Raw genomic sequence first — 8943 nt, forward strand, 5'->3', positions numbered from 1 at the left:
ATGTTTTGAGGTTTATGAAAGAAATCCTTCAAACGAATCAATTAGAGATTCCAATCAAGGTATGGATTTATAACTTAATTAGATAACTTCTTATAATTTATTACATTTAACTAAATCACTCATATTATGTTTTTGTTCTGTAGTACTTTGACGACTTCCATGCTGCTTCTTACACGAGACTTAAGTTGGAAGAAATCAAAGAGGATTTGTGTCAATTTTATATTCATCAGCTATTCATGCAGTAGGATTTGTGTCGATTTGAAGTATAATATTATAGTACTCTAGGATGGTTACTAACTTTGTTCATACTGTTGCCAATATTTGAAGTATAATATTGTTGATGTTACTGATTTAGTTTGTTTGACATGAGTTAGTTACATGTGAAACTTTCTGTATTCATACTTTACATGATTTAGTTTGTTTGACAGGAACTATCACTACTACAAATAAGACATTTGGTTAAAAGATTTTACATCAGATATTTATTTCCAATGATGTGAAAAATATGATTTTAGAAAAAAATATAACACGGTGGCAGTTTGGTAAATAAACTGAAATTTTACTACAAAGGATTTCACATCGGGTCTTGATTTACACTGATGTGAAATATCTATTGATGGAAAATTAAAACACGGTGGCATATTGGTAAATATAAAAAAGTTTTGTTATAAAAGACCTTTACATAAGGGGAACTCCTCAACCGATGTGAAATCCTGAATAAATTTTTAAAAGTTTAATTGATAAATGAAAACAAGTTTTATTATAAAGGACCTTTACATCGGGCCAGCTCCTCCATTGATGTGAAATCTTAAATACATTTTTTAATTTTCGCAAAAACCCTAGTCTTCTCCGCGGGACCACAACCCGTCCATTTCCTTATTTTTTTCTCTGCGCGACCACAAACCCATTTCCTTCCGCCGTTTCTGACTGTCTTCTCCGTGTGACCATCGTCCCTTTGTTCCTGCCGTCATCTCTGCGTCCTCAAACCCTCCGTTTTATTCTTCAAGATTTCGCCGTAACGACATGACCGGAAGCGTCTTCAAGAGTTCGCCGCCGTGAACGATTCTGACTCGAGCCCAGGTACCACCTTTTCCTTTTTCAATCTCCTTCTTCTTCTATGTATACTGAGTTTGCCGCTGTGTTTGAGATTATATAAGGGCTTGTTTCTTACTGTGATCTTGCTCTGCCAAGATATGCTAAAGAGTACCTTGACGTAAAACCTCATTTCATTTTTCTACTTCTATTTTTTCAGTGAATTAGTCTATGAAATTGTAGTAGTGGTATAATATTAATGTTAATGACGAAATTTGTTTTGTGGAGTTGAATCAATTTATCGTTATTGTTGGTTTTTTCTTAATTTGGATTCTGCACACTAACTACTTGCGTTAAATACCGCTATTGATAGCAGTTTTTGTTTTGTTGAAGTCTGGTTAGTTTCACTGCATAATTGATAATTGATAGTTGTTTTTAACAAACCTTAAAACTTAGTCATGCTACTACCTCTTGATTAAATTGATAATTGTTTTTTACGGGGATTTAAATTGATGTTCAAAGATGGTCTCGGTAAACACCGTCTTTGATTTTGGTATTTCTGGCGTGTGAATTTCTGATAACTTTTTCTTTTTGATTTCTTTGCTCAGGTTAAACAAACTGAAGCTATAATTTTAAGCTATAATTTTAAGCTATAATTTTAAGGTACGATATATTAATCATATATGTTTTTATTTGATCCCCCGAGTTTAAATTTGTGTTCACAAATTTACATGCCGTAGCGGAAAAAGAAAAAAGCGCTTATGACATGACCAAGTTTGGGTAGTTTGTATGGTGTTGTTACTGAATTTGATTTCTATAATTTTGATTAGTAATTCTCTGAATCTTTTTTCAACTTAAGTGGAAAAGGTTGTTCATGATAAGCTTATTGGGAATGGTATATTCATCTTGATCATATCTGGTCCTATTATGAATTGTAGATTTTTTACAAAATTTACAAATTAGTCCATTTGTTGTTGTATCACAATTAGTCCATTCAAAATTTACAAATTTTTTATATACTGGCTGAGTGTTGTACATTTGTGCATCAACAGAAGCAATCAAGTTGAACAGAGGGAGGATTTTTCATGAATCTGGGCTCCTACCATGTATCAACACCAAGATTGTAGTTTTATTGGACACTGATGGTTGGAAATTGGTATGGGAATTTCAATTTCTTCTTTGTGGGGGATGTATTATGTGCCTTAAAACCATCCTATAGTGTTAAAATATGTTTGTCTCACATTAGACACATAAGACTTGATATATTATAAAACTAATATTAGTTCTTGCATTGGAACACATCCTAAATTAAATAAGGACTAGTGTTTCCTTAATCTACACTGGCCATTAAAGCTACAGTAAACTATTTATAACTTATCATTATTGTATCTTGTTTTTATTGGAACAAAAATTTAAATTAATTGAAAACATTAAGCTGAAATGTTTTAAAGGGATCCAATAAGATATGTCACAATATGCTTGCACCAGGGTGTTTCAGCAAGGGCGATTAACTTAGCATAATAGTATGGATTTTCAAGATGATTTATGTTTATTAAGCAATTCTTTCATGTAGGACTTTATGTGACATGGTGTAATTGGTTTATGTGTGCAGCTGCTAACAAAGATGATTTTCCTCAAATGATTAGCTTTGATGCTAAAACGTTTCTAGCTGCAAGGATAGTACAATTACAGGTGAGGATCTTGACAACTTTGTTGCCTTTAAATCTCACATTTTCATCTTTCTATGTTACCTCTATTTGTTGCTTTTTGAAAATAAAATCACTCCATTGATTTCCTGCATGCAAGTTGCATATACTCACATGGTAGTCTTATTACTATTTACATGTCTTATCTATCATTTAAAAAATTGTATGTTTGACCTTCCAATGGAGTATTACTAAAACAAGTGAAAAAGTATGTAGCCTTTATGCATTGAAAATGAATTAAAAATATATGCATGTTCTAGCTAGTTGATGTTAAGAATAGAATTGCCTGAGAAAAAGATGAGAAAAAAATAGATAGGAAAGAAGAGATATTAGTGGATTAGCTTTATTGTAGAAGATAGAGAGAATTATAATAATTAAAATTGATTTATGGTTTCTTGACTTTGAAGTAAACTTCTATGCAATGTTGTCTTTTGTATATAGCTAAATATGCAAAAGCTTTGTTCTCTTTTGGTGTTTTTCATTTTAGAAGTGTAAGAATAAGTGAAGTCTGATATTGTCTCTTCCAGTATAACTGAATCTTGGATGCAGGTAATAAAATACTTTAATTTGTTATTTACTTTGCCTTTTACAACTTAATGTGAATTTTCAAAGAATAACTCTATATTGTTATTTACATATTGTAGGTATTTGATGATCCTACAGAATTAACACAAGATGATTTGTATGATTTGTGACTCCGTTGGGTAAAATGTTTCTTTGAGTTATATAAAGATTAAGCTTTATTTGGTGAGTTATATGGAATTGTCTATATTTCTGATTCGAGCTAGTTTCTTGATTTTGGTGTTGTAAGTTGATGTTAATTAGTGTTATTGTTTATTCTCAGCAAATGTAATTTTGGTGTTGTCTTCAGAAGCTACAACTCATCTTTTCGTGGATGCATGTTGGCATTTCAAGTGCGCTAAAGGACTTAAATGGTTGGATATATGTTGTTTTGTTATTTTGTAGTAGTCCACCGTGTGTAAACTTTCTTATAATTTTGTACACTTGTGTATCCTAGATTAATACTTTTGTAAATTTTGAAGAATATATATGTATCTTAGCTATTTGGTGCAATGAAATCATATCCTTCACTGGTTTTAGAAAAATATGAAAATAGTGACCTAAATGTCGTCTGTGTGCTGTGGGAAAAATGTGTAAAATAGCGACCTAACTTTGGTTTGTGTGGTATTCAAAACTTATATGGAAAATTAGGTACAAAAAAAATTACAGGTTAAAATAGGAAAAATAATTATAATACTCTTAAAAGTAGAAAACATATTACTTCGGGCAAAATGGAAAACCGATGTAAAAACTTATCTATTACATCGGGCAAAGTGGAAAATCGATGTAAAAACTATCTATTACATCGGGCGAACAGGACAACCGATGTAAAATATGACGTATATATTTTTTTATAAAAAAATTGCATGATTTTTCACATCAGACATCTGAATTCAACCGATGTGGTATGTTAATTTTTCACCTCGGGCTTTGACCCGATGTTAAATGTCTCTGACTTATTACATCGCCTGGCTTTACATCGGGCCCAGACCCGATGTAAAAAGTAATTTTCGCCCGATGTAAAAAGTACTTCTTATAATTTAATTAGATAAGTTAATTAAATTAGATAACTTCTTATAATTTATTACATTTAACTAAATCACTCATATTATGTTTTTGTTCTGTAGTACTTTGACGACTTCCATGCTGCTTCTTACACGAGACTTAGGTTGGAAGAAATCAAAGAGGATTTGTGTCAATTTTATATTCATCAGCTATTCATGCAGTAGGATTTGTGTCGATTTGAAGTATAATATTATAGTACTCTAGGATGGTTACTAACTTTGTTCATACTGTTGCCAATATTTGAAGTATAATATTGTTGATGTTACTGATTTAGTTTGTTTGACATGAGTTAGTTACATGTGAAACTTTCTGTATTCATACTTTACATGATTTAGTTTGTTTGACAGGAACTATAATGATGTATATATATAATTTTGGATATTATAATGGTATTATATTAGTATATATATATTGTCCTACCTATGGTTGAAAATATATCGTCGAAAATATATTACAGGTCGAAAATATTACAGGTTGAAAATATATTACAGGTCGAAAATATTACAGGTCGAACTGGGAGGCTGAAATTACAGGTTGTACTTTAAAATACCTCATTTAGAAACGACAATGCTTTTAAAAAACGCTCTTAAAGGGCCACCTACTAAAGCGCTTTATTACTAAAAGCGCTGCCTAAGATTAAAAAAAAACATAAAAAATAAAAAAAAAAACGCAACCTACGAAAGCGCTTTTGGAAAAGCGCTCTCATAGGGGGGCTACCAGAGCGCTTTTTCCAGAAAAAACGCTCTTATACCAGAGCGTTTTTTCTGGAAAAAGCGCTCTTATAGGGGGAGCTACCAGAGCGCTTTTCTGGAAAAAGCGCTCTTATAGGGGGGCTACCAGAGCGCTTTCAAAAGCGCTTTCGTTACCTACGGCAGCGCAGGCTTTGGCAGCGCTTTAAAGCGCTTTAGTAGCCCAAAAAAAAGCGCTTTTAAAGCCCTTCCGTGTTGTAGTGTATGCGAAATCTTTAGCTTCTTGAATTTTCCATCTTCACCAATCTCCAAATAGTTTTCGTGTGTGGCAATATCCCCTCGATCCCATTGATTTCTTGAGCGATGAATTGTCTGAAGATTGAGAAGAACTCCATCTTGTCTATAATCTTCCACACAGTCACTATCAAGGTCAACTAAAGAGAATGACCTCATTCTTTTTATTGGAATTTGTCACTACCAATTACAACAACCTCAATCTCGCAAGCTTCATTGAAATCTTTACCACAAATCTTCAAGAATGGTTAGTTTCAAGACACGTTTCCCTCAATAATTACAAATCTCCATAATCAAGATCTGAAATCAAACTAAAGATTGGAGATGAAAGAAATTTTGCTTGCAATAGATTTTGAGTTTTCAAAATGAAGGTTGTTGATTCTCACAAAATCACTCAGAAAAATGTTATCAGTTATGTGAGTTCTGCTTTGAAATGAAATGACAAAATAAATTTATATGCGCTTGAGATTAAGCACAAAAATTGATGAAAATAGGTTAGATTCAAATCAAGAATATTTTATGATTTGAGTCAAATGAGCAAGTAGAGTTAAACTAAATCGCATAAAGAAATAGACCTATTTTTCGTGTGATTCGAGTCACCTTATATCCCTGATTCGAGTCATGAAGGCTCATAATTAAAGTCAGCTATAGAACTTGATTTGAGTCAATTTGAACAGAAAAATGTGAAAAATAGTGTGATTTGAGTCGAGTATAAGGTGTAATTCGAATCAAATGAGATAAAGGGTGACAAGATTTATTTGATTCGAATTAAGTGCAAATTGTGATTCGAGTCATGGAGCTACCAATTCGAATTAAGTTATAATTGTGACTCGATTCACAAATGTTGAAAAACTTTTGTTTGTCTCTGTTCACTTTGATTCGAGTCAGAATATGTACATGATTCGAGTCATGCTCTTACAATCTCAATTTTTCATGTTTTTCAAAATACTTTGACATTTGCCTTTCCACCTAACTTGAACCAACAACCCATATGGTTCTTGTTCCAATAACTCAAGCAATTAACTTAAAGCATTGTGATCAAACTCTAATACAAACAATTGAATTATGCATGTTAAAAATAAATTGATTCAAAACTTGATTGAGAGATGTGCAATCATGAATGAGATTCAATAAACAATAATGGATGAAATAAAGACGATAAAATAAACAACAAAACTGAATTAGAGTTTCTTCTCTGAATATATAAGAGACATGTAACTTTAAGTAAAATAATATATTTTTAAATAATTTCCTGTTTTTTTCTTTTTTCATTTTTACCAAAAAAAAAGAGTAAATAATTAGATGATCAAACTCTAAAATTACGTTCATCTATTATTTTATTATATTTTATATTTTATGATATATTTTTTTAATGGAAATATTTATAATATATCTATAATATTGGATATAAAGATATGTTAAAAGTTGCCTATATATTAATGCTGTAAGAAGTTTTCTTTATTAGGATAATGTAATATTTCGATAATTAATTTTTGTGCATTTTAACGTAAACAATTCACCTTTCTAATTTCTTTTATGAAATAAATTCACCTTTTTGATTTAAAAATAGATAATTCCTAAATTAGTTTTTATACTTATAAAATAATATCTATTATTTAAATGTTCAGCTTTTACTTTTGTTAGTTAAAGATAATGTTCTGTAGAATAATTTTATATTGTTGTTTAATAAGAATTTATAATTCAATCATGTTATATAATTAATTTAAAATTATCAATATGACTTGGTAGAGTGCATGATAATAATAAATTGTTTGCGTAAAATTATTTTACTATGTCAATGCATATTTTTTTTTGTTTTGTTTTTTTCTTCTAAAAAAGAGAATTAGAAATTATAATATAAGCACAAGACATTTTAATAGATAATATATTGTTCACAATATAAAAAAAAACATAAAATAAGAGTATCCATAACAAAAAAAAAACTACATATTAGTCTCCTATTTTAATATTTTTAAGTTTCTAATTCTCCTATTTCAAAATTTAATTTTTTGTCTTTAATTTTATTTCTTTTGAGGTTTTATTAGTCTCTTGAGGTTTTTGCAGACATGACAATAATGACTAGGATATAAAAGTTACTTTTAACGAGGTAATAATGATAATTTGGATAATTAATTAATTAATATTTTTAAAGAATTAATTAATAATTAATAAATTTAAGTATTATTTTAAAAACTAATTATTAAAATTTTTTTAAAAAAATTTTGGACCTCAAATCCAATTCGTTTCACCATGAGTCCAACGTCCAAGATGACAGTGAATTATATATTAATGAGCTATATAAACACTAATCATATTTATTAGAAAATTAATGTGGGACTTCACTAATAACTCCAGACAATTTCTCAATGCATCCCATATATCTCTTAGATATCATGTGAAATTCTAAATTTGCCCTTTGTTTCGTAGATGTACATTCGAAAACATCATTATTTTGCACTCATTCTGTAGATGCATCTACGGAACCGTAAAAAATATAGAATAGCAGAATTAAATTGAACTTATTTTAGTTTAGCAATCCTTTCGTAGATGTACCTACAGAACATAGTGAAAATAGAGTGTTCCGTAGATGCACCTACAGAACAATCTGCTATATTTTCAAATCATGTTCATTTCACTCCAAAACTCAATGTTTGTTGCAAAAAATGTAAAATTAAAATAATGTATTTTAAAGACAATAATAGGTAGACCAAAAAAATAAATCGTATAAGTAATGTCGGTCATAATGTTGAATACATCATCAAAATAACATACATAAACAAAATAAAATACAGACATAAAAAAACAACAGGCATCACTACTGTGTATGTCGGAGATCATCCTTTGCCTCTCCTCTGCCTCTGGCCCCGCCTCCGCCTCCGCGTCCACCACGTCCTCTGCTAGCTCTGTCTCTAGCGTCAAGTGTCCCATCAGTCCTGGCATGAAGTCTACGGTACAAAAGTGCCTCCTCTACCAGATCCTTACAGACGTTCACTTGATCACATGGCTGCCGAGGACATACGTTATGACTACTATGCTGAGCACCGTGAGACGGTTCCATTTGATGAGATATCACTATATTCTGGATGGTGTGCCTCCAGCTCAACTATTATTATACGTTATCTTTCGGAGTGCGTCATGCGTTAGTTTGGCTACGCATAAATGATACCGCGCGACCCTATTGTCTCTGCTCCTATCACCATGACTCGTCAGTAGTTAGATAAGGTCTTTGCAGACTGGGAGAATCATATGGTTCCTGAGGAGGCTCAGGCGAAGATAGAAGAGCACGAATGAAGTGGTGTCGAGGGGTACATCACTTGGTACTACAAAGTGTCACACCCGTACATGTTTCCCACTACACCAGGAGATCCGCCCAGACCAGTCCACGAGGAGATTTTGCGGGCTCATCAGACTGAGTTGGATCACACTCAGGATCTTCTTCCCCGGTGTCGTCAGATAGCTGACACTGGCCTGGGAGCAATTACAGGTGGTTTATTCTCTATGGGGTCTAAGCAGTGAGCTCAGTGTAGGTAGGCACCTCTCCCCAGCCAATAATGTCTGGGAAATGTTGTAGTATCCAAGCCTGAAAAAACACGGTT

General features: G+C 31.7%; 1 long non-coding RNA gene across 5 annotated transcripts; it reads left to right on the forward strand.

The window, feature by feature from the left end:
• Positions 1–741: 741 nt before the first annotated feature.
• Positions 742–4044, forward strand: LOC131615167 (uncharacterized). 5 transcript variants are annotated; one of them, XR_009287687.1, is made up of 7 exons: positions 752–1080; positions 1641–1695; positions 2085–2188; positions 2645–2724; positions 3226–3287; positions 3383–3485; positions 3583–4043. It is a non-coding gene; the product is annotated as an uncharacterized LOC131615167 (long non-coding RNA). The 5 variants fall into 5 exon arrangements; XR_009287684.1 differs by having other exon boundaries at positions 744–1080; positions 2645–3287; XR_009287686.1 differs by having other exon boundaries at positions 749–1080; positions 3226–3485; positions 3583–4044.
• Positions 4045–8943: the final 4899 nt, after the last annotated feature.

The sequence above is a fragment of the Vicia villosa genome, linkage group LG1, assembly GCF_029867415.1.
Source record: "Vicia villosa cultivar HV-30 ecotype Madison, WI linkage group LG1, Vvil1.0, whole genome shotgun sequence".
In the NCBI taxonomy this organism is placed as follows: domain Eukaryota; kingdom Viridiplantae; phylum Streptophyta; class Magnoliopsida; order Fabales; family Fabaceae; genus Vicia; species Vicia villosa.